Below are 26,124 nucleotides of genomic sequence, written 5' to 3'. Positions count from 1 at the left end.
CCAGCGTATGCTGTTTGACAGGACCTGCCAACAGAATTAGGGACGAGATATGATGGTGGCGTGATTAGACGCGTAACTCACGGGAAAGACGGAGCCTGATCCATGGTTACAGCACACATACCATACAGCACCAAGAAGTAGGGTAAGATATATGATAACCCCAGTCTTAAGAGATGGTCACTCATTGATAAGATGGCCCTGAAAGTCTTTTCATTCCAATGCACGGTCCTCCTGCTAGACTAACTGATAAACACCACAGGCTCCCCCTAGGAGAGAATTTAATTCCCAAATTACCAGGCTTAAGATAACATACCTGGCTAAATTGCCGCTCTTTATGAGTCTCAAATCTCTTTGTAGATATTCATCAAAGGCCACTTCACTCCTGATGTGGAGAACACAGGAGATGGGAAACAAGGAGAACAACACACAATCTGTTTCGTATTAAGGCCTCTGATCTTCTATCTCGAGTCCCTCGTTTTCCGCTACATTCCTTTAGCCAGGGGTGATGTGTGGGAGAAGAAAAGAGGGGAAAGGGGGGAGGGGGCTGGCATCTTCTCTGTCAGTGCGACATATGTGGTGAAGCCTCCGTAGTAAAGCGGAGGGCAACTGATGCTTTATCTGCCACTTGTTCAGCCTTTGATGATAGCATAACACAAGCTCCAACGGAACAGTTATTGTAGATTTCTCTGCTTTACTACATTGCAGTTCATCTTACATCTTGATTCCTGACTTCGACTCTGGAGAAAAGTCTGAAGTTTCCATCTGCCCGTTGCTAAATAAATTCCAGTGATAGTAGTGTTTGTTGGATAAACTAAGAAGGGTCCATCTGTTGGCAGCAGACTTACTCAAAGAGACACACCCACTCTAAGATTAACCCTACACACTGAGCAAAACGCCTACACAAAGACGATGTTACTGCTGAGACGAGGAAATACCATGTAGGAGAAGTAGAACCATGAATTGGCACCTCATCAGATGCCAACACTTCCCATTGGTACCTCAATAGGGAGATAAACCGAATTGAATTTAATCCTTAAGTCACAACATCAAATATGAGGTAAACTGAAGAACTGTAGATAGTTCAGACTGTGAACGTATCCATCGGGATTGTGCGCTTTCAGAAATGTCTTCACCAATGTAAGGAGAGGCAAGATGATGAGCTAAAGTTGGACGCATTGGTCTATGTTCAAGAATGAGGATGAAACTGAATGTCTTCTACAGAGACTTTTAACCCTAGGCATTGCTGATCTGTCAAAGACAATCTCATTACAGCTGATTGACAGAAGCATAAGCATTGTGATATCCAGAGAGAAAAAGGTTGTTTGTCAGACCAAAAAAAGTTCTGCGTAACCAGAGGGGGCTTGTGGTAGGCAAGGTCCAAGGTGAATTCTTAATGTCTTGTTATATCAGCATAAAACCCAAAGGTATTCAGTTCAATATAATAACAAAAATGACAAAAGGCAGGAGTTGAGAGACTGACAAGAAAATAATATTTTCAATTAAGATGAAAAGATTCCTGAAATAGTTTGGGATTCATTTTCTGTGGATGTACTAATTGTTGCAGCTGTAGCTCTTGTACAGAATTTATGATGAATCAGCTTTGGCTGAACTCTAAGTACTGAGTCAGTGCAGATCAGGTCACTTATAATGTGCACACAGCGTTAAAGGGCAACTACAGCCTCACATTCTGCTAGAACCCTCCCTCCCAGAATACCTAAACAGAGGAGTGAGGGACTATAGGAGATGTGAAGAGTCAGGGGACATGGGGACACTGACTGAACACTGCTCACAGGGGGAGTCTAGTGCAGGGGTGTCAAACTCAATTTCATCGCGGGCCATATCAGCGTTATGGTTTCACTCAAAGGGCCGGTTGTAACTTTAAGACTATATAAAAATACATATATAAATATTTAATATATATAACATCATTTATTATATTACATGATTGCCTCTGCATTGGATTATTTTCAGATACGTCTGAAAGCAGAAGTCTAGGGCAAATAATTGCAAGTCTCTTCAGTGTGCATGTCACAAAATTACTTAAAAAGAAAAGCCAAATTCTGGAAAAACAGAAAAAAAAGAAGAAACATTTTGAGAAAAAGGCAAATTCTAAGAAAAAAAGCATATTTTGAAGAAAAAAAGGCAAATTGAGAAAAAAAGGCAAATTTGAGATGCATTGTGGGACATGTAGTTTATGGGCAACGTGCTTCTGTAAAGTAGCATGTAACCGTATAATAAACATATTATATTCTTTGCAAGCTCTTGTGGGGCCACATAAAATGAAGTCGCGGGCCGGATTTGGCCCCCGGGCCTTGAGTTTGACACCCCTGTGGAACTGAAACAGTCCCTCGAAGCACATTTATGAGATTTGGGCTGAGCTGAACTGTCAAATCAGGCCGATGCAAGCTCATCTTGTGCACACAGTGTTCGTATTGTTGGAAGAGTCACCACATTATCTATGTGCTAATGTGGATAGCGCAAACAAGGATTAAGTGTGCGTCTCCTCTTTAAGTGAACTCTATTAATAACAACATTTAAATGCCTTACTGCAGAGTATTCCTGTTGTTGCTTCTCTCAAACTTCAAAACTATACCTCAGTTCTGCTACTCACTTAATCCACTGTTTGTTCAAGCAAGGTTTGAGATGAAAACATAGTTTATTATTCTATACACAAAATGGCACAGAAAATAAGCACGGTAACGAACTAAATGTAAAATGTATATTACTTATGTACTGTACGAGTCATAGCTTTAGTGAGGCTGCATACAAGGAACACTCGCAGGTTCATTTTTTCCAGTTCATCAGCCCTTTAGCCAAAAAGTTTCAGTCTCCAAGAAAAAGTGAGCCATCGAGACAAACCATCAACTAGACGGGGAAATAAAACCAAGTTCTCCACGGTTTCCTCCATAATTATGTTCTTGTCAGGATGGAAAAGCCTAGGAAACAAGATCAGACACTTCAGCTCTCCAGTGGAACCCGTACTAATGAAATAGTTTAAAGTGTGCTGGAAGCTACTCAAAAGAAAAATCCAACTTTAAATACATAAAAACCTGGAGGGAGTCTGGTCCCATTTTGTCGTTTAGCGAGGGTTTTGGGCTCTGCTTTGTAAGATCAAAGAGCAATAAGACACGCGTTGACACTCGGAGCGACACATCACGTAGAAGTCATATTCACATACTTTGCCACTGACAGCACTCATGGTAGCCCATAATGCACTGCAATCGCGAGACATGCCGTGTTGAAAGGGAGCAACTAACTTTTCCCGGGGACATAAACCCTGCTACAACTCTCATAACAGACGTGTTTCAGCAGCTGCTAAAAATCAACAAGTTAAAGCCAGTCTCAGGTGGGGGGGGAGCTGGGCTGGGGCATCAAGAGGAATTCTGGGAACTGTAATCAAACTGAAGACAAGCTGAGGGAAAGTGGATACAACCAAAAAGGCAAATGACAACAGGATAACAGAATGTGTCCGAGATACCAGCCTGATGATTTACAAAAGCGAAGGAAGGAATGTTGCTCTGAGGCAGGGCGTTCCACTCTTTTACCAAACGGCAAGGGAAACTCCAGTGACACACACATGCATTCCTGCCCAGATGCATGAAAACACACATTTGTAGGCATTTATGCATACATGCACTTGTTCTCCTCTTCTCCCCCTTTATTGCTCCTTTACAGTGGTTTCATTCGCACGCCGTCTTCCTCTCATGGCACATTCAGAGCATGAACACCCAGAGTCAGCAAGTCTGGACACAGCTGCTGAATATTCAGCCCCGCGCTCTTGCTTGCCCTCACCGTCGCTGTCTTCTCCCACCTCATACTCTCCTTATTTTCCCCTTCTCCCCTTATTTTCCCCTTCTCCCCTGCTCCAATCCACTCAATTTCTGCCTGCCTCCCCGTGTAGCTCTCCACAGCTCTGCCGCCACCACCGCCTCCTCTGCTCTCTGCGCTCCACTTTCATTAAGGGGCTCTCCTCTGATAGCCCTTCATATAACACTTAATCATCATAACAATAAGAGCACTCTCCCTCCGACGAATCACCTCGAGGGGCCGGTCCTAAAAGATCCTCCGCTAACTGATGTCATTAACTGCTCAAGCTGCTGATTGGCTGGGGCTGCGCAGGAGAGCCCGCCCCAGGTGTTTGACGGAGGGCTCAGTGGGAGCATGCAGGTCGGACAGGCCAAGGACATTCTTCTAATGGAGAGGAGCGGAGAAAACACACACACACACACACACACAAATGAGCGCAGGCACAAAGGCTCTTGCGGGGAGGCAGAAGAAAAGGCGTGTTTGGTTTTTGCAGTCAAGAGAGAGATGAATAAGACGATTGAATAAGGGGGAGGGAGGTTTGAATAACAGTATTTTACATGAATGGATCTTCAGGGAAATGACTGCTTCAGTCGCTCCCTCTGCTCTCTATTTTCCGCTGCGATTTGACAACAGGCTTGTGTGTGTGTGTGTGTGTGTGTGTGTGTGGTGGGGGGGGTTGCATTTTGGCTGATTGAGTCAATGCTGCTATCACGCTGTGGAACTGACAGCGTGCCATATTATGTTGTTGTGGGTGTGTGCATAGATGAACAGTGAAGGCGGCTTCACGCAGACCTAAACGCACACAAACAAAACTGCACAGCCAGCCACACACACACACACACACACACACACACACACACACACACACACACACACACACACACACACACACACACACACACACACACACACACACACACACACACACACACACACACACACACACACACACACACACACACCACACACACACACACACACACACACACACACACACACACACACACACACACACACACACACACACACACACACACACACACACACACACACACACACACACACACACACACACACACACACACACACACACACACACACACACACACACGTGAAATCACAGCTGTTCTCAGTTGCTATGCGGCAAGTCTCGCCATCGTCTCAGATAGCACACACGCACACGGGTGCGAGACGGGGACAGTAACACCACACTTGGCAGGGTCGGAAGGTCACAGGGATATTGTGACAAAGTTGCCTAGCAACAAACACAGGGCACATATAGTTCCCGGGGTGATCTCCCGTGTGAACCCCTGACCAGATCTGAATGTGGTTATGAGGGATGCGGTGACAGGCCATGATTATTTCGCACCCGGCTCTTAACGTTAGCACAGAAATGTGTTTGAATGTGCTGGCGCATCCTTATAGACTGCAATCCATCTTCAGCTATTGTTAGCACTCCACACTCAGGAGGTTAGCATGGTCAGTTGCATCTAGTCAGTGTTTTAGGCCACATTCTCACTTTTAAGCAAGTTCAGTTTGTTTGCAACCGGTGATGTCGTTAACTGTTTATTATGTTGTCCCTTGAGGCTTACCATACCCCCTGCTCTACTGTAACCCTGTACACACACCCCTGCGGACAACATTAATACAGTCACAGGAAAGTGACATTGAATGCAACTTACTAAAGTGTGTTTCCTCAGGACTGCAGTCAGCACAGCGCATCTGTGTGCTGAATTCTTTATAGGCTATCACAGGAACAAGGCTCCTGTCCTCCCTACCTCCATCCCACAGAGTACGGTGGTGTTCAAAAGCACAAACAGTGAGCTGGGAAGACAATTGGGGGTTCTGCGAAAGCTGAATCACAATCGTATGTTTGGTAAAAGAGCACTTGTCCAAGGCTGCGTTCAGACTGACATTTATTTAAATAAAGCCAGTGTTTCAACTCCGCAGGGGGCCAACGCAGGGGATTTGAGCTATACAGTTTAACTAGACGTAACGTCATCCAGCAAGGCCCTGCGGTGGCCAATCCGACGCATGGAAGCACAACATCCTGGTGGTTGACTTTGTATCGCGAGGTTTTCTATGGTTCACCTTCCAATTTCTGCAACTAAAGATAAAATAATTGCTGCCATGATGACTTTCCACAGTTGTTAAATCATATCTGTGAGTGCTACAAACCGCTGGGCTGGGATCTGATAAACCTTTACATGCATTCATCTTTAATTCCAGCTGATTTCTCAGTGGTGCATTAAAAAACGCACCAACGCAGCCCCCCGCACGTTTTACACAGCAGGCGTGCTTTTATTCCGAATCCATGCTAAGTTGTAAATTCCGCCTGCGACTGATTTGCGCCCCGACACCACCATACTGCACTCTTTTAATCATTTGCCAAAAGTAATTAAGTCTTTGGGTTTGGTAGAAATCCAAATAGAAATGCAGAACTTGCAGCAGTTTATTGTCTGCTGGAGGGGACAATATACCAATTGATATATGGAGTCCTGTTAGAGATTTGTATTATTTAATGGACAAACATTTATTCTCTGACTTTGTATTTAGTAACTTGATCATTATTTAAGCTTTTTTTATTGTTTTGTTGCTTTAATGTTGAAGGCAGTTTCAGACAGAAGGTTAAATGGTATTTAATGGTTGACAGGTGGAGGAAAGGCATTTGTTTTTATAACGGGGCAAGCCGGGGAAAAGGGAGATGTAAAAAAAGCCATTGTTCTTTGTATTGTATTGTGTTGTCGAAATTTAAGACAATAAGCCGCCCTGGATTATATCCCTGCCTAAGATTTGCTACTTGGTAGCAGTTTGATTTTGAGTTTTCTTTCTGAGGACAATTAGCCGCAACAAGTAGCACTGGAAAACTGGGGACGTTTCAAGTCGATCGTGAGGATTGGTATCAAGTCTGATCCAGGCCTATTTTAATGGGCAAATCAAAGCTGGTCCAAATCCGATCCTACCTTTCTTTATCAAACTTTACCCTGTTGTCCACCTCAGCTTGCGAGTGCTGCAAAGCCCTAATGACAACCAGGCTCTGGAAGTGTTTCTCCGATATGAGAGAAATTAGAATGTGTCGATGCCAAAAAAAGATATGGTCGCACCAGTGGTTGACTCAGTTCTGACACCCCGGTTGGCAAAAACACAGATTTGCCGAGATCCAATGGCAACAGATTATTATTAGAAGTGTTTAGTTAGTTCACCTTTGCAGCCGTCAATATGCTAAAATCATAGCTGTAATAAGTTGCTTTTATACACAAGCGTAGTTTCCCTGGTCTATTGGTTTGCTTCTACTGTTGTCTGTGAGAATACACAGTACCTGCACACACACTGTTTTCCTCCACAATAACTATATTTCCTATAAAACAGTGAAAATAATGAAGTTCCCTTTTTCGGCATTACTCGCAGCAACAAAGTGCTGTAAAATACATTTTTACAAATCTAGTTAAAAACAGTGGCCTCCGTTTTTACCTTACTGCCTCCGTTACTTATTGATGTCACATGTCAGCCCCCGTGCCTCCTCCATCTTTGCCGTCTCTTTCCACTGTGTGCAGTGGAACAAAGCAGCGATGGCAGAGAAACTTATCTTTAAAAAGAAACTGCACAGTGTTGTGGAATCATTTGGTAAACTGTCACAGAGAGCGAATCCTATCTCGGAGAATGACACACACACACACGCACGCACGCACGCGCACACACACACACACACACACACACACACACACACACACTTTGGTGTTTACATCATATGGGAAGGTATTTTTTCCCCTCGCACTGCCAGGGAACAGGCCCACGCATGGACACACAGACGCTGACTAAGGCCCTTGGACTCCTGGGGGGTGGGGTGGGGTGCAGGGGCTTGTGCATGTGTGTTTGTGTGTGCATTTGTATAGAATTGCTGTAGTTGATCCGTGTTCAACTCCTACTTGTTGAAGTCAAGCTCGGACTTTGTTATCACAGCCAGGCTAGGTTTTTTTTGGGGGGGGGGGGTGGTGATGTGTTCGACTGTATTTGCATGTGTGAGTGTATTTGTCCGTCTATAGGGCTGGGAAATATATTGATATTATAGAGTGGCACAGTGCACTTTTGTTAGCTAACCCGGTTAGCATCACGAGGTGTCACTCGACAAAAAGCAATGGGATTTTTCCAAAGGTTTAAGAATATTCCATTCCACATTTATGATACTTACAAGTGTTTTTCAGCAGGATACTTTCCACATGTTAACACCACTTTTAGACTTTTCTTTTGCATTAATGCATTTGCCAGATGTGAGAGCTAACGTTGGTCTATAAACAATCTACATCACTGTCGCATTGCTGTCGTCTGACACAGCGTGAAAATCCTTGTGTTAACCACAGATCTCATTTCAGCCATTTAAACAAAAACAGGTTTAAAACACTGTTGTTACGAGGGAACCAAATGTTTCTGGGTTTTAGGACTTATTCCTGCACCACTCTTTATTGATAATATTACATAGCTGTGTTTTCCTCATTACATTACATCTAGCTGTTGTGTTGTTTGCTAAACACAATACTTGTACCCACTTAGCCATTGTAAAAGCACCAGGAGGCAACTCTACAATAACATGGTAATATCAATAACTGGGCATCTGATCAGTAATATTGCAATGCTTCATTTTTCCAATATTGCCCAGAAAATAAAAATAAATGTATAGACTGTTTCAAACTGTCACTGACCGGTAAAGAGCCTGCAATTGACGTTCATTGAAAAGTTTTATCTCCTTTCAAACCAGAATATTGTAGATGGTTTCCATACCCATGTTATTATCCAATACAGTTAGGCATGACAAGAAATGAATAACTCCCCTTTATGTTATCTTCAGCCATCTTAAGAGGAAGTGAGCCTGGGGGGACAATTCAAATGAAATTCTTTTTACTTTGACAGTGTAGCTGAAACACACCTGGCTGAGATCTGCACTGTCCTGAGTACTATGATTTATTTGCGTTGTTGTCGTATGTGTGGTTTGTTTTTGTCTTTTGTTAATATTTATGCATGTGTATCAAATCATCCTGTGAGGTTAGTGGAATGTACCGAGGACCGTTTGTGGTTTGGTGTAAGCGGACGAGCTAATGCTAATCACTTTATTCGAAGGAATACGCATATAGTGTGTGTAATGTGTGTTTATATTATTTGTTTGTGTGTTGCTCCGTTCATAAACTGCTTAGTCACTGTTTGGTGTGATTTCCTTACAGTTTATGGTTTGAGGTTAGAGATGGGAAGAAAAAAGGGCCGGCAGAGAGACAAAGAGTGTGTGTACGTCTTTGGGTGTGTTAAAAGCTCCCATCCAACATTAGGTAGCTGATGTTCAGCCACAACACGTGGGAACACAACAGGCGGCCTATTCAACCCAAGATGCAAATAGAGCACTCTTCCTCAGTGCTTCGCTAAAAACAGATATGTTCTGTTGAGAGCCGAAGCAGGCAAACCAGCAAATCATTCCTCGTTCTCCATGACGCTGTGTTTTCTCTTGCTAAAATAAGAACTGGCACGTACAGTATCTGTGGAGACGACCCAGAATCATCTCGTTCTCCTTTCATTCACTGCCTGCCTGCGATTGTTGGCGGGCATCGGGATTGAGAATCAACAAAGGTCAGACATTCGCAGACAGAGGGCAGAAGGGCGATGGAGTTTCCAATTGCGCAACGGTGGGATATTCCTTTCAAATATAACCCTCTCTCGTGGGGGGCCGCAACAATGTCTCTGTGAATCTTTCAAATGTCTCATGTTGCTAAAAAAACAAACACAAACAGCACAATAAAAATCTGCTGTGAAGTCTTTCACTTTAAGGAAGAAGGGAGAAGAAAGAAGGGGGAGGAGCACACAATTATATAACACACACACACACACACACACACACACACACACACACACACACACACACACACACACACACACACACACACACACACACACACACACACACACACACCACACACACACACACACACACACACACACACACACACACACACACACACACACACACACACACACACACACACACACACACACACACACACACACACAACACAGCAGAGTCAGAGAGAAGCTGACGTCACCCCATTCGCTCAATGTCAATTACGTAATCAAGGGGTCCAACGCCTGCAGGACGGGCATACTTTGTGTGTTTGTTTTTGTGTGTGTGATCGCATGCGGGGCAAGAACACATAATGCAATCTCATGTGCAGAGGAGGAGGAGACATAAAATGAGGCATGCTGATGACATCATTAGCGGGGGCGGTGACATTGACCATGGCGAAGAGTGAGGAGAGGACGCGCTGCAAAACAGAGGAGTTACGCAACACAAATCAAACTCAACATACGAGAAAGGGCCTTTTTTTTTTTAAAGGGCCTTTTTTTGCCTTTTCTCCGTGTGTGTGTAGTGTATACACAGTGTGTTAAGTGACTTTCCACTCACACTTTTACTTGAGGCGAGGAGTGCATTAAAAACACTGCACACTGCACTGAAATCTACACACACGCATATACATACAGCCTCTCTCACCCCCCTCTACTTATAAACAAAGCTTCCTAAGGACAGGAAATCTTCCACCCACGTTCCTGTGTTTGCTCGGCAACCAGAGCAGCGTCACCGTGTGCATGCCTCCACCGCTGAAGACAACACACGAAGACGCGCAGAAACAGCAACTCCTTGAACTCCTTTGAAATGTAGCCTACAGATAGCCACGCCAAAGTAAAAAAAAAAAAAAAGGGGCTAATACTCGAACACAGCTGCCCTCCCATTCGTCAGCTATGGACCTAAACCAAACATGACATCACTCCTTGTAAATATAAAACCCTTTTCCCCTCCGTTTATTAAGTCTATTTTTACACCCGCTGACGTCTTTCCATATTGCTACTCTGTATGTGTATGTGTGTGCACGTGTGAGAGTACGCGCAGCATGAATCAGTACAGAGAGGCTAATTGAGCCGAGTTGCCCATCACTGTGGACAATGAATCCATTCTGAATCAGCAGGAGGCCTATTGAAGACAATTAGAACCTGGGGGATTCAGAAGAGCATTATTCTTCCAAGCCATTTTGGCCACTCAGGCTGGCTGTGTTTTCTCTGCTATTTAAAACCTCGCTTTTAATTCTTTGGTTCTTTTAACATATGAACCAGCACATGAAAGGTGAAGAAAAGATGGAGAATAAATAATGAACTACTGCAAACTCAGTAATCCACTTGTCTAATTTTGGGAAACCAAACAGAAAGTGGCACAAAATGTGTAAAACAGCAATATCTGTTTTATAGTGAAACAAAGTGGGTCCAAAGTCACTCTCTGTTACAGCTGGTAAGTAACCCTAACGACATCATAGTCTATTTGTGTTGCCTGTTCTTCAAATAAAAAAAGGGTATGTTAGGGCGTTGATGGCCCTTAATGCAGCTCACGAAGGGGTTAAATATTGCACATTTTAGAGCCATAGTTAAAACAATTTGATTCGGGATAATTTAGTTAAGATGCATTAGCGGTTAGAAGAAATGTCACAAATAAAAAAAAGCCTCCTGGAGTCTGGGTAAGATGCATAGAACCGCAACGGCATTGGTTCAATTGCAGCAGTTGTTGCATCTCCTAAACCCCTGACTTACAAAGCAAGGGTCACATGGGGTAACCATGCGCAAACTACCGCTAACGAGCTAACCAGATAGCATGTTTATTGCTGAATCGCTATTATTGGTAGACTGGTTCCGGACTTCCCGATTGGTTCATAAATTCAAAAAGGTCTGTTGTTGTTCGGTCCACCTATCACAGCTTTGTAGTCTTTATTTAACTTATCATTATGAAGTAAATGTTCAGGGCTGTAGAGTAATGACACCATTAGCGTTTTTCTTTAAGACATGATCTATCTTCGCAATTCTGTCGGACATAATGTACGATATCTCTGGAAAATGAAGGCTTGATTTACGGTACGGAGGAAGTGCGCCAACCGTTGCTCAAGCTAACCAGGAAGAGGTTATATTATTGTTTTTCCTTGTAGAAATTGGTAGCATTGACCAGTTACCGAATCCCCAGTAGTGGATATGGTTCGATGCAAACTGTCATTTTTTTTTGTCCACACCTTAAAAAAATAAAAGTACATCATCTAAATAAGTCCAAACAAGTTGCTGTATTTGTCACAGCTACCAGCAGCACTAACTTTAAATACCAACTAGAAATGTGAGGGAGGGAAAAATGAAAAGTTAGACAAGACTTTCAAATGAGTTATCTATATTTAGTGGCCTTGGGAAATAAACCCATGGCAACATTATCGGCAGCACCATGAGGTACTATGAATGACATCAGTGGATGCATCTTGACATTGCTGCAGCGTTGGTAAACAACGTATTGAACTATTTGACCATATATACAAATTAACAACACGATGAAGCTTTTAGCAGTGGCATGCCAAGATACAATGGCAAAACTCTTTGTCCTCTTTTCAGTGAGTAAAAATAAACACACAAAGGCCAAAGCGTAGGTGCTCGCCTATAAAAAGGAAACGAAGACATTTGTATCTCTTTGCTGATAAGGTGCACTTCTGTAGTGTTTACTTCTTAGAACTACATGAAGTCTGGCGGTACACTTTTTTCCCCTGACTGTGTAGGGCTGCTCGATTATGGCAAAAATCATAATCTCGATTATTTGGGTCAATAATTGTTCGATTATTAAATGCGATTATTCATTGACTTTGAAAATATCCATTTATTGGAGGAGAAAAAAATGTGAACAGTATGTTTTAAACAGTTGATTACCCTGAACGTTAAGTATAATTCAACTGAAAAAACCAAAAAATAATAATAATACAAAAGATAATCGTTTTATTTCGATTACGTTGTTTTCGTAATCGTTACAAGTCATAATCGTAATCGCGATTAAAATACGATTAATGTGAACAGCCCTATGACTGTGCATGTTCTGCCATATAGCTCCTGGGGCCACAGCTGACCAAAGCATCAGCAGGGGGCATCGTGTAGCTCCAGGCACGGCTAATACAATCAGAACTATTTAAAAAGAGCCGCTTTAGAGTATTTACGCTGATAAATCATGCGCTGGCGTCGGTGCTTTATTCAAAACACAGACTGTTCAATGCATTCACAAATGAATTATAGATCCATTATGGACTGTTTGGGTTGTGTTCAGGGAATCCGACTAACAACAGTTGTTCCGAGCGCACTAACCCACTGAGCCATCCATACCAATTATCTGTGTCCAGGGTTGGAGTCTGAATTCAATATTCAATTTACACAAGTTCAATCTCATATCAGAGGCCTCAAAGATGGAATAAGAAGTGGCGTCAAAAGGGCCGGACAAAAAACAGAGCGGGGTCTTCGGAGAATCACAACTGTCCTCCAAAGTGAAAAAGGAAGCGGCTAACTGAAACGCCACACCACAGGGGTTGTCCATTGAGAGACAGGGAGAGGTGGAGGGGGCGAGAACTCCATTGAGCGCAGCCATGGGGGGTCAATATGTGAATGAACTTTGGCATGGAGGTGAATTATGAATGAGCAGCACTCTGAGCGCTCCTGGAGAGAGCATGTCAGCCCCGTCTCCTCCACTTTCCTCCCATCTCTCCTCCTCCTTCCTGTCCTAAAAACCTCCATCTTCCTCTCTTCCGTCTCGGTTTCATCCTCGCCACTGGATTAATCTTCTCATCTGCTTTATTCTCCGTCATCTGAGTCGCTCTTCCTCCCCCCTTTAACTTAACCCTTCTTCATCTCCAGACCAGGAGGAAGGGGAGAGGAAAGGGGGAGGGCAGAGGTAGACACACACGCCGTCTGTCTGAAGAGACAGAGCATTTGTTTTCCTGCACATACATATTTACACAGCCTCAGATGGCTACACACAATTTTTTTTCAGACACACACACACACGACACCACACACACACACACACACACACACACACACACACACACACACACACCCACACACACACACACACACACACACACACACACACACACACACACACACACACACAACACACACACACACACACGAGCAAAAGATAATATAGAAGCAAACAGTCCTGCACGTGCAAAGGCCGCCGCATGCATTAAGTGAAAGGCTCTCAGGCACTGACACACACATTTCTCCCAGCTGTTATGCTGGCCACAGAGCTTGTGTGTGTGCGTGTAGCTGTCTGTGTGTAATCCAATGTGCTGCTGCTCAGCCTGTGCCACGCTCTCTCCTCTGTTGCTGTGCGTCTGATCAGATCTGCCTCCCCTCAACCTGTTTGCCGTATATGGCACACATGCACGCGCACCCTTACACACATATATCACACACACAAGGAGCTGCTACTACGTATCAAGCCCATTCAGTGTCAACCAGGAACACAGAAAATCCACTCTGTGCTGCCTGAAGCAACCTCCAACCAGAAAACTGTGTCAGAAAACTCTGCTCACACACACACAGTGGAGGAAAAATGGGGACTTAACTTCAAGTAGCCTACCTAAGAAGGTGTGTGAGTGTGTGCTGGAATGGGATCAGTGTGTTCCTTAAAAAGTATCTACTCCTTTAGATCCCTTCACTCCAGTTCACAGCGGTCAGCTCAGCTCGCTTACACACTTTGGTCCCCTTTATAGCTGGTGGAAAAAACAAACCCGAAAAACTCAGTCACAATGTATATTAGGCTAAACAGACACTTAGCCACACACATTTTTTGCCCACCCCTCACACAGACACACACCTCCACTCTCCCCTTTAAGTGCAGAGAGCCAAGCAGCACGTGTCCACACCCCCGCACACACACCTTCTCCAGACCCTAGCATACGATACAGCCAAGAAAGACCCATAAAGTCACCTTAGGATCTTTCTGTGTTCCAGACGAGCCCCTTCTTCACAGTCTTCCTCTCCTCTGTCAGACTTCTCTCCTCCTCTCCTTCCGTCCTTCCTTCCTTCTTTCCGTCCGTCCTTTTTTCTCTCTTCTTTCTTTCCCTATTTTTCGTCTCGGTTCTTCTCGGTCAGTTCCCAGCGTTTCTCCCGAGCCCCTCCATATCCGCCCCGCCAGTCGTTTCTACCACCGAGCGAGCGTACCTTCACACACAAACACCACACGCGCGCACACACACGAGCCGCTGCGTTCCTATAGTCTCTCCCTCTGTTTATCCCCTCTCTCTCCCCTCTGTTGGAGAAGAGCTCGCAGAATGTGTGTGAGTGCGTGTTTGTGTATGCTTGTGTGCGGGGACGTGTGTGTTTCTGTGCTCTGCTTTGCCCCGCCAGCAGCAGAGAGAGGACTTCCCCCGGAGCCCGCCCCGGGTCCTAGCGCCGGTCAGGTTCACTGAAAGAATGCCATTGTGTACGGAAGGTATAAACAAAGATCGTCTATGGTTTTGACAACACCATGCACACATTGTTGGGCTTATTTTTCATCTTTGATTTTTGTTCCTATAATATTACCAAAAAGCTTTACATATATTATAATTATAATAAATACATTACACAATACTGTTAACATGGCTATACAATTTAGAATTGAATTGAAGTGAAAAAAGGGGCTGTTCATTTCATATTTAGAAATAATAGCCTACAAAATATTTGAAGAAGAGACTTGTCTTCACCGCAACGGCATTGGTTCAATTGCAGCAGTTGTTGCATCTCCTAAACCCCTGACTTACAAAGCATGACCTACAAAGTAAGGGTCACATGGGGTAACCATGCGCAAACTACCGCTAACGAGCTAACCAGATAGCATGTTTATTGCTGAATCGCTATTATTGGTAGACTGGTTCCGGACTTCCCGATTGGTTCAGAAATTCAAAAAGGTCTGTTGTTGTTCGGTCCACCTATCAGAGCTTTGTAGTCTTTATTTAACTTATCATTATGAAGTAAATGTTCAGGGCTGTAGAGTAATGACACCATTAGCGTTTTTCTTTAAGACATGATCTATCTTCGCAATTCTGTCGGACATAATGTACGATATCTCTGGAAAATGAAGGCTTGATTTACGGTACGAAGGAAGTGCGCCAACCGTTGCTCAAGCTAAACAGGAAGAGGTTATATTATTGTTTTTCCTTGTAGAAATTGGTAGCATTGACCAGTTACCAAATCCCCAGTAGTGGATATGGTTAGATGCAAACTGTCATTCCCTGTGCAGTTTTGTCCACACCTTAAAAAAATAAAAGTACATAATCTAAATAAGTCCAAACAAGTTGCTATATTTGTCACAGCTACCAGCAGCACTAACTTTAAATACCAACTAGAAATGTGAGGGAGGGAAAAATGAAAAGTTAGACAAGACTTTCAAATGAGTTATCTATATTTAGTAGCCTTGGGAAAGAAACCCATGGCAACATTATCGGCAGCACCATGAGGTACTATGAATGACATCAGTCGATGCATCTTGACATTGCTGCAGCTTTGGTAAACAACGTCAACAAAGTCTGTTTTGGAGTACACACACACACACACACACACACACACACACACACACACACACACACACACACACACACACACACACACACACACACACACACACACACACACACACACACACACACACACACACACACACACACACACACACACACACACACACACACACACACACACACCAACATCATACAATACAATATAGGCAATTAAGAGAATAAATGAATAAAACCACACAAAAAGCGTTGGCCTTATGTGTAATAATTGTTGTGTAAGTGCAGGAAAAATAAACATCAGAAGCATATAACTTTCCTGACACCACAAACATAATTAGCAAAATGCATACAGGCACATATTTTCAGGCCATCTGCAGAAACAAATAGATAAATGAGCAGTGCTATGGATAACTGCTGTTCAACCCCATCTATGGCTCATTTAGAACAGTTAACAACCAAAAGGTAAAATGTAGGTTTTCATCAGTAAGTTGTTTTGAGTCTATACCAGAGTGGTCGCTATGGCAACAGCAGGGCAGTAGCTGAGGCAGAGAGCCATGCAAGGGTGCAGGAACCATTACAGGACGGAGGATGGAGGGGACATGCCCTCTGCATATGATCACGTCTGTAAGACCTGATTTGTTCAGATAATAAAGCACTATTTTCACGTTGTCTGCGTATGTCAGGGCCTAGTCAAGCCTTTTCAAACCTCTTCCTTTATATTGTGTGTGCAAATCCATCTCAGGTCCCTCCACTCATACACATACATATTATCCCCCCTCTTCCACTTTCAAAAATGTTTCCAAACATTAAGCATTTATGTGTGACAAAAATAAGACTGCAAATGTGAGCAATGGCATACAGCTCTTGTATTTTGAATCGAGTGAGTCATCCTCTCAAACGTACCTGATCTTTGGTGCAGCTACCTTCTTCCTCATCTCCCTGCACCTCCCTCTCTTTTCTCCCTCCAAGCGTCATCAGGTTGCCATAGCAACGGCCTGCCTATGGGAGACAGAGATCAGATCATTATGGACCATGGGATCCAGAAACTGAAGGACATGATTTTTATTTATTTTTCTGCAAACACAGGAAGTGGGAACCCTTAACAAGGAAGCTTGAACTCATTCTTAGTTAAACACCCAGAGTAGCACTGCATGGCTTTGCAGAGGGAAGTTTTGCTGGGTGCTGTTTGGGGTGAAAATGAGCTTTGGTAATCCATTTAAACCCTTCAAAAAGACAAGTAATGCCTGTCTAGAATCCTGGCACGTTGCTAAAAATAAACCACATTTAATTAGATATGCAAATGAAGTGTTTCAAGATGTAAACATGTTGCCCCAAGAAACGGTTAACCAGAACTTGCTCGCACACTTCTGAATTAATGGATCTGACAGACGTGGCAGTGATCGGCCTACTGAAAGCCCACAGTCAGGAAATCCAAATGGGCTCTCGTTTTATTTATGGGTGGGGAAATCGAAGTGGGAAAAGTGCATTGTAGCATGTTCAAGTTGAGAGATGGAAGCATAAAATACACCAAGGAAAGTGGTTTTGTTTGATAAAGATCAAAGAGAAAGAGGTGTGAATCCAGTCTGCCTCTCCCTGCCCCTATTATTAGTGGGAGGCCTTTCCCTACCTTTCTGTTCGTTTAGTTTGGTCTGTTTCTCTGTTCTGGGGGAAACAGACCTGAGCATGGGACACATCTGGGGCTGTGTGTGTGTGTGTGTGTGTGTGTGTGTGTGTGTGTGTGTGTGTGTGTGTGTGTGTGTGTGTGTGTGTGTGTGTGTGTGTGTGTGTGTGTGTGTGTGTGTGTGTGTGTGTGTGTGTGTGTGTGTGTGTGTGTGTGTGTGTGTGTGTGTGTGTGTGTGTGTGTGTGTGTGTGTGTTTGCACTGAGAGCCTAGAGGGCTGCATTAAGCTGAAGTGACAGTGGGGATCTTTAAGATGACTCCCAAAGAGATCTTATCTCTGAGCCCCAAAAAACGGCCAAGAAGAGGAGAGGAGAGGAAGAAATGACAAGATATGATAGGAGAGGAGAGATGAAAGACAACAGAAAAACGGGGTTAGCAAACAAGGAAGTGTCCAGGTAAGGTAAGATTAAGCCCCGATATATGTGATGCTCTCTACGGTACAAAAGTACAATGGAATTGGCTCAGCTGTTTATCTGCAGAAAATCAAGGTAAAGTGTTCCAAGATGTTTCAAATTTGGCTGGGTTTTTTCGAGTGAAGAGTTGGAAATCAAATCCAGGAGAACAGAATGAGCGATACCCATTTATATCTGGTATAAACATGCAATCTGTATCTTGGTCGTTGCATGTACGTCTGCTATTAAAAAGTGTGGTAATGTTCTTGTTAATGCCATCATGCCCACATTTTGATTATACACAACAGTTTCAGTGAAGCAGTCGTTGGCAATGGAAATCATGGCTCCCTCCAACAATGCTCATTAAATATGTATTAAATTGAAAATCACACAAGTAGAGCAGTATGGAAATCCAAGACATTAAATAGTGCAACTTACAGTCAGTACATTAGTTAGGTGGGGCCGTCGTACTAGTTGACAAACACAATGGGTCGTCGGGCAGATTTGTTTTAGAAAGGCCCTAAAAACGACTTTGTATCAACTTTTTTAAAGCTTTAGGGAAGTGGCCACCGTTGTTAGAGTTTAAACCAGACCAGACCAAGAAGACATTCAGACACATCCAGATGTCTGACAAAAATGATAGCATGTCATCAGGACTCTGACATGAGTTTGGACATGAACCTGAACTTGCCGGATTTTAACCAAACGATTTTGGCTAGTATTTGGGAAATGTTACGCAAGGTTAGAATGAACGCCATATGGTTTCACATTAATGTGCAGAGTTTTTAGCTGAGGTGTGACCAGGAACATTTGATACCTAGTTAGAAAACCATTAGATCGTGCAGTGATGACTTATTTTTAATGGGGGTAGGAAGTTAGCATAGCAAGTGCTTCCCTGACAAAAGCAATGTGGCTTTTGGAATATTGCAGAAAATAAGATATTTGGCAAATGTGTATGATATCACACATTTTGTTAATCAGGATAATCTCCACATATTAACAACACTCGATGATTTTTGAAGCGTGAATGCCATCACCAGAAGTAAATGACTTCATTTCACCACCGCTAAGCTAAATGCAGACTCGTGTTTGGCGGGATGAAGTTTAGTTGTCTCATTTAGCAACTGCTGTCCTATGACACATAGAAGCATAACACGTTCAAGTAGTGGGGTATTTAATGACGTATATTATGCCGTAGAACAAACCGTAAAATTATTTTATGCTCGTGTTAACCTCAGACTTTATTTCAGACATCCAATCAAAACAAGTTCAAATAACCATTGACTTCAAGACGAGGGAACCAGGAGCAGTATGCTGACTCATTTGGAACTCATTCCTGCACCATTCTATATTGGAAGAAGACAGCACAACAAGAATACGTACCTAAAAGAGCACCAGTTCAATAAAATATTGTATTGAAATATGACATTTCTGTTTGTTCCATGCATTCATATATTATAAGTGCGGAACATCAGAGATGTATGGAGCGTTGAGGAGACATTTCATATATGTTTTCACTCTCTTCAGTTGAGCTGAAGCGTCATTGGACGTTCAAGTCACATGCTTGATGTGTTTAATCATTTTGATCACTTAAACTGCTTCCATTGTGTTTTGATTTTATCAATATAAAAAATATTTCACCTTAGGAAAGCTTAAAAATGTTTGACTGAACTTCTGGGTTTTCCACGCAGGTTTTTTTATTCGCATATAGAAAATGCAGATAAAAACAGATGCATGGAAAAGCACGTAATGTATTTTCTGAACAATATTAACTCTATCAGTCATGGGGTTTGTATGACAAATAGATTTTTCCCTGCATTTAAATAACACTTACATGACCACAGTTGTATTTGTTGGTTATGTTACCAGGATCCAGCTGGACAACACATGCTTAAACAAACAAATTGCAGTGGTCATTCTGGTGGGATTAACAGTTAGAGATTAACGCTAATGGTAACAGGGTGAAACTGGGTAAAATGCTGAATCTAACATTCACATTCACATGTAATATGCACTTACTGTAAGTACTCTGACGCAGACACGTATACAGCTCAGAGAAAGTGAGCGGCCTGGGAGGCGTCCACCCATTCATGATCCTTCATTCTTTAAATGGGGCTGCCATCTTGGCCTGTCTACCCGGAGGCCTCAGCCAGGCAGAGGGGTGGGTCAGCAATCATGTGTGTGACAGGAAACAGGCAGGCGTATTGGCTGTCAATCAAACTGCCTCTTTATTTCCTCTCCTCCATGTGCGTTTCTCCGGCTTCTCACTGTCTCTTTTTTTCTCACCCCGGATCTCCCTCACGTCTGACAAGCAAAAAAGATTTTCACTTACTTCAGAGAGGGACCATTCCCTCTCTTCCTCACACACACATACTCTCTTTGTCTCGTATGTATGAAAGACAGCTTGCAGGGGTCTGTCATTGTAACACTTTAGTGGACTATGTTTTTAGATCATCCCTTACACTTTTTCTGCAGACAGCCAGACACATAAGAAGACTCAGGAGAGAGAGAGAGAGAGAGAGAGAGAGAGAGAGAGGGGAAATTGTATAGTCTCTCGTTCCGAATGCAGCTGAGTGCTCCACGCGGATCGATAGTAATCCTCGATGGGAGCCGTTTATTTTAGAATGTGTGTGAGGCCCAGTGGGTGACAGTATCCACGTTCACACTCACACATGCGTGCAACATTATAAATCTCGCTGCAGCTGGAGTTGCGCTCGCACACATAAGCGCAACACGGCAGAGACAAACTGACACTAAATGTTAATACACAACGACAAGAACACACTCAAACTCGCTCAGGGCCTGAAGAGCGAGGCCTCCTGTTGGGCTGGGCTCGCTTCTATCCTCCACTGAGCAGGACTCACAGGGCTCCAGGCTGGAGGAGAGGACCCAGTGTGTCTCAACAATGTCCCCTGCCAAGGTCTCTGTTTCTGGGGATAGCAGCTCTCAGCAGCTGGCTGGGCTGGAGCTCTCTGTACGCTCACTCCAAGCCACTGGCTGTCTTGTCCTGCCAGGAATTTATAATTCTACAATCACAGAGGAACTTTTTTCTTCCCGCCTCCCTGACCGATATAAACAGGGATTCCATTTTTAATAATTTAGATGGAGCTCTGTAATAAAAGATCGCTTTTGTATATTCCCTTTCATATAGGGTTCACAATAATGGAACAGATGTGAACTTGAGCCACCAATACCCAATTATTTAATGCATGGGTGTCCAAACTACGGCTGGGGGCCAACTGCGGCTCGTAGTCCATTTTGAATCAGCCCGCAGAAAACTCAAAAAGTATAATGGAATATGGCCCACACATGAAACGTGTGCTTGTATCTCTCAAATATATATGTAGAAATATATTACACAGTATTCATGTGATAATATGCCCAATTTTCAATACATTCAGTCGATTAAAGTAAAAAAAATCTGAATTTATAAAAAAGCTTCTTTTTCTTAATATATGTTAGAAAAATATCACTTGACACCAGGTTGAGAATCAATGATCAGGTGACTAATTTATTCTTGCAAGAAGGAGCAGAGTTAAATCACATACAAAGGATATGGGTTAACTCACACACATGAGGTATGTTGCTCAACGGAGATAACAACAAAGTCGTAAATCGAGGTGGCGCTAATATCAACCGCGGGTGTCGGAAAGGTGTCAGGATCATCTGCGACATCTTCTGGAAAGAGTCACGTACTTCCTTCACGCCTCATAGACAAGAGATATTTAGGAGACAACAAGTCTGTCTTCTCATAAATATCAACCACATGAAATGCCCTGCCTCCTCTATCACAAGAAGGGGCAGCTGCAAGGTCATACACAGTTCAGAGTCACCCACAGTATCAGTGCATTAAAACAACTCAAAGAGTGGAGAAAACAGTATTTCTCCAACAATATGCAATCTGAGGCTTCTGTTTTAAGGGATTTGCAAACACTTTCTTAATGTTCAAGTATCAAGCAAAATGTGGATTTTGCTAACAAATATCTTAACTTATGAGGCAATATACCTAACCTCTGGTGATTGGCCCAGCCCTTCGTATATTTTCCTGTATGTCGGATATGGGTTAACTTTGGTGAAAAAAGTTTGGACACCCCTGCTTTAATGCATGTGTCCAAGTAGACGTTTGGGACAAATATGGAAAACTGATAACCCTAAAACTTAAAACGCCAATACCGAAACACCAAACGAAGCTTCTTTGTTTCAACAATGTAAAGCTGCCTTCACATAATACACGTTTCGCTCTTTGCTCACCACTAGCTTGGGCGCATGAGTAAAAACGGCTTGTTAAATGTTGTTTCTAACTTGCTAACTTGTGCTGCTTCATACAGCTGCGTGTCGAAAGGTAAGCAGTAAACAAGGTCAAAACAAAAATATTTGAACTTCGAGCGCAACTCTGCGACAGTTTGTGGTAGCGCCTAGTCTGGTGGCACTGCCCTATTCATAGGAATACAACGACAATGTCAGTGCAGAAACGTTATGAGAAAGCAGCTGAAGCCTGAAACTTAATTGTGTTATTTCCATCTGAAGATGCAGTGACGAGGGCTATTTAAGAATAGAAGAGTGAGTCAGGAAAAGTCTGCTAGTCCTCAGGCACATTTATGTAGTGTAAAAAGACATATGCAACTAATGGTCTGAAAACCGTGTAACTCCATTGGGTCTTTTACCAATTAACACCCATTTCCTGAACATAATATAAGAAATCACTGCAAATGGCTTTTACATTTTCAGAGAGGATGCAGCGTATGATTTGTATTGGGGTCCAATAATCACAGCAGACCCTCCGGAGGGTTTGTTTGGCAGCATGCTGTGAGGGCTGGTCAGGGCTTGCTGTTGGACTTTTTGGGGGATCAGTTTGGATCTCTGGGCAGAAACGTTTCCCTCAGAGGCAGCCAGGCATGCCAACACACACGCACGCACGCACGCACACACACACACACACACACACCTGTGCTACGCCTGAGAGCGTTGCATTATCTGAGGCAATCTAGCAGCACCACGAATCCCGCTGCGGGGCAAAGTGAGAGCAGTAAAAATGACCAAAAGCGGAAACACTGATCCATTTAGGAAAGGCTTTTACCCTGAATGAGTATTTCACAGTTCAAATTGAGGTTCATTTTGGATTGTTTCAGGCTAATTTAACGCCGTACTGAATAAATTATTTTTCTAAGGCAAGGAACGTAATGGTAAGGTGTATAGTGTATATTTTTTTTATGTTTAACCTTTTAGTCTACTTGCCAGCATTATGAACCCGGAATTGTTGGGTTAGCATTATGCCCTAATGGTTAAAAAATGGCGTGGCCGATTTGATCAATATTGGAGTGATTTTGAGGATTATTGAAGATGCTGAATCCCTTTCTGCCATTTTCAGGATCCAAAATGGCAGTTTTAACCAAAAAGTGGCCATAATTGAACCCCCAGTGGGCAGATTTGACGGTAGAGATAGACGGGACGACAAGTGTAATTGGACCGCATGCTGGTTTCCAACCATATGTAAGGGGAGAATAATGGTGCAGTCAGGGCATCTGCTGGATGTTGCTCTACAGGCACATGGGACCTGACCACTCCACTATCCCTGGGCTTTGCAGCAGTCAGCAATCCAGACACATCCTCAGCAATACAGCCAGCGCAGTATGTGTACCTCCTTCAGTGCAGTATAATCACATCTTGTGACAACATCCCTGGCTCCTCAGGAGTCGATCTCCCCTCCTCAAATACCCTCACACCATAAGATAAAGACATTAGAGACCATGGGATTTGGAGAGAGTTAAGAATTGGGTCTAACAGTCTGTGATGCACAGTGATACCAGCGCGTGGCAGTTTGGGATCTCTCTCTAACAGATACCATCAGATGAGTACAGCGGCGCAGGCTGGAGCAAAGCTCAGCGTGTTGCTGAGCTGCTAAAGAGGATTGCTGTTGTTCCAGCGTGATGCAAAAAATGAAAAGCGTTTTGAAACAAAAAGAAACGGGCGAGGGAATCATCCACAAGACTTCACGTTGGACTGGGGAGGATCATATCGAGTGTTTGCCGGGAATAAACGACTGCAAATAACTTTGCCCCCAATCGGATTGCTAATCCGATTGGGGGCAAAGTTATTTGCATTGAAATAAAAAGGTCAATAAGAAAATGCTTGAAGCCATATGTCTCCTCTGTGAATCTGTAAAGTAGCTTTTTCATCCCTCACACTCTCCTCTGTCTTCCTCCTCCCTCACTCGCTGTCCCTGGGTGGGATGAGTCATCGAAGAGAGAGAAGAAAGGAAAGGAGAGGAAGTGTATTTGTGTGTACTGTATATGTGTGTGTGTGTGTGTGTGTGTGTGTGTGTGTGTGTGTGTGTGTGCGCATGTGTTGTGTCATTCCTCCTGAGGTGCTTTGCCCTTCACAGCTTCATGTCAACCTTGCTGCTAGAGTGCACATACGCAGCAAAGGTACACACACGTAAACACACAACTCTACTCAGATGCCATGATATACATTAAAGTCACGTTCGATTTTCTGGGGTAAAAACTTCAAAAATACATATTCTTTTACAGTTTTAAGGATGAAACCACCTACATTGTGACCACTTACATTAGTTCCTTGTAGACAATGAAGTCACCCACCAGGGTTTAACAGTTGCTATCCTTAACAAACAGACACGGTGCAATAGAATTACTTACTTTAACAACTTTTGAACCTAATTTTCACATTAAATGTTTAAATAAAGTGAGATCATGTCATAGAGTAGCTTAATATTTAAAGGTCACTTACTTTGTGTCCAAGCCACTATAGGCCTATTGTATGTTGAATTTTAGCACTTTAACTGGCCAATAACTCAACACGGGACAGTTAAAGGGACAGTTCACTCAAAAATCGAATAGTTTCTCTTGAAAGTAGTTCCATTTATCAATTAAGGTTATCTTGGTGTGTGTTGCAGAGTGTTGGAGATACTAGCCGTAAACTCTGCCTTCTCTCAAATATAATGGAACTAATTGGAACTTGCGGCGCTTTAAAGCGCCAAAAATTAAATTTGAAAAACTTAATTGCAATATCTGTTTTTAGAAATCATGAACCAGTTACTTAAAATAATCTGTGGACCATTTGTGGGATTATTTTCTCTCTACTGAACTATCCGTGAACCATGAGCAGGTGTTTGGTTGAAATAAAGTAGTTCAGACTAAACTGGTTAAAACAAGTTCTGTTTGTTATCTTCAGTAACCAGGGGGGACTCGAGTCGCATATGTTTGGACTTGAGACTTGCTTGACTAACATTGATAAAAGACTTGACTTGACTTTGACTTGGTATTCATGACTTGAGACTTGACCTAAGCTCGAGACAGATGACTTGAAAGGATTTGACTTTTTAAAATTAAATATTTGCGTTTGTTTTTGTATTGAGATATTACGTTTAGTTTTTTCGAAATGTGATTGGGTGATTATAGCGCCATGCGCGCAAACCTGGCAACCCACTAACATGGCAGCGGCTAGCGATACTCCACAAATAGTCAAGTTTGGATTCAAGGATTATGTTGTTGATGACGCTAATAAGAAGAGAACAGCGGTATGCAGGGTCTGCAGCATAAAGATCAGTGACACGACCACCACAACATCCAACTTCATTCGTCACTACAAAAAAAAACACAGAGAAAGGTAGGCTACGTGCATGTGTTGTGTTAGTTAGAAAGCTAACGTTAAGTTTAAGCTACGTTAGACTTGGTTTCAAATCGATTAAGCATTGCAAAGAGAAGAAAAAACGGTAAATGAACACTAGAACCGCCAAGGGATTCATTTTGACTAACCCTGATACTGACGGGCTGTCAGGAGAGAGAGAGAGGAAAAGAGATGCCTCGTTTATTTCCCCTGTGGTATTATCAGAAGTTACTGTAAACTTTTGA

The 26,124-nt window shown here is 43.0% G+C and overlaps 1 protein-coding gene across 2 annotated transcripts in view; it reads right to left on the bottom strand.

Moving 5' to 3' along the window:
• ches1 (checkpoint suppressor 1) overlaps nt 1-15,011 on the bottom strand; it is a 69,940-nt gene extending 54,929 nt beyond the window's left edge. The window contains exon 1 of one of the 2 annotated variants that reach the window (XM_034075805.2): nt 14,615-15,011. The gene's annotated coding sequence lies outside the window, so the exon portion shown is untranslated. Of the gene's footprint in view, nt 1-7,278; nt 7,380-14,614 lie in introns of those variants that run through there. The other variant, XM_034075806.2, reaches the window with a different exon arrangement.
• Nucleotides 15,012-26,124: the final 11,113 nt, after the last annotated feature.

Source organism: Pseudochaenichthys georgianus, chromosome 24 (assembly GCF_902827115.2).
Source record: "Pseudochaenichthys georgianus chromosome 24, fPseGeo1.2, whole genome shotgun sequence".
Classification (NCBI taxonomy): Eukaryota; Metazoa; Chordata; class Actinopteri; order Perciformes; family Channichthyidae; genus Pseudochaenichthys; species Pseudochaenichthys georgianus.
Note: the sequence above shows the minus strand (reverse complement) of the source record. Positions and strands in the feature narration are given on the sequence as shown.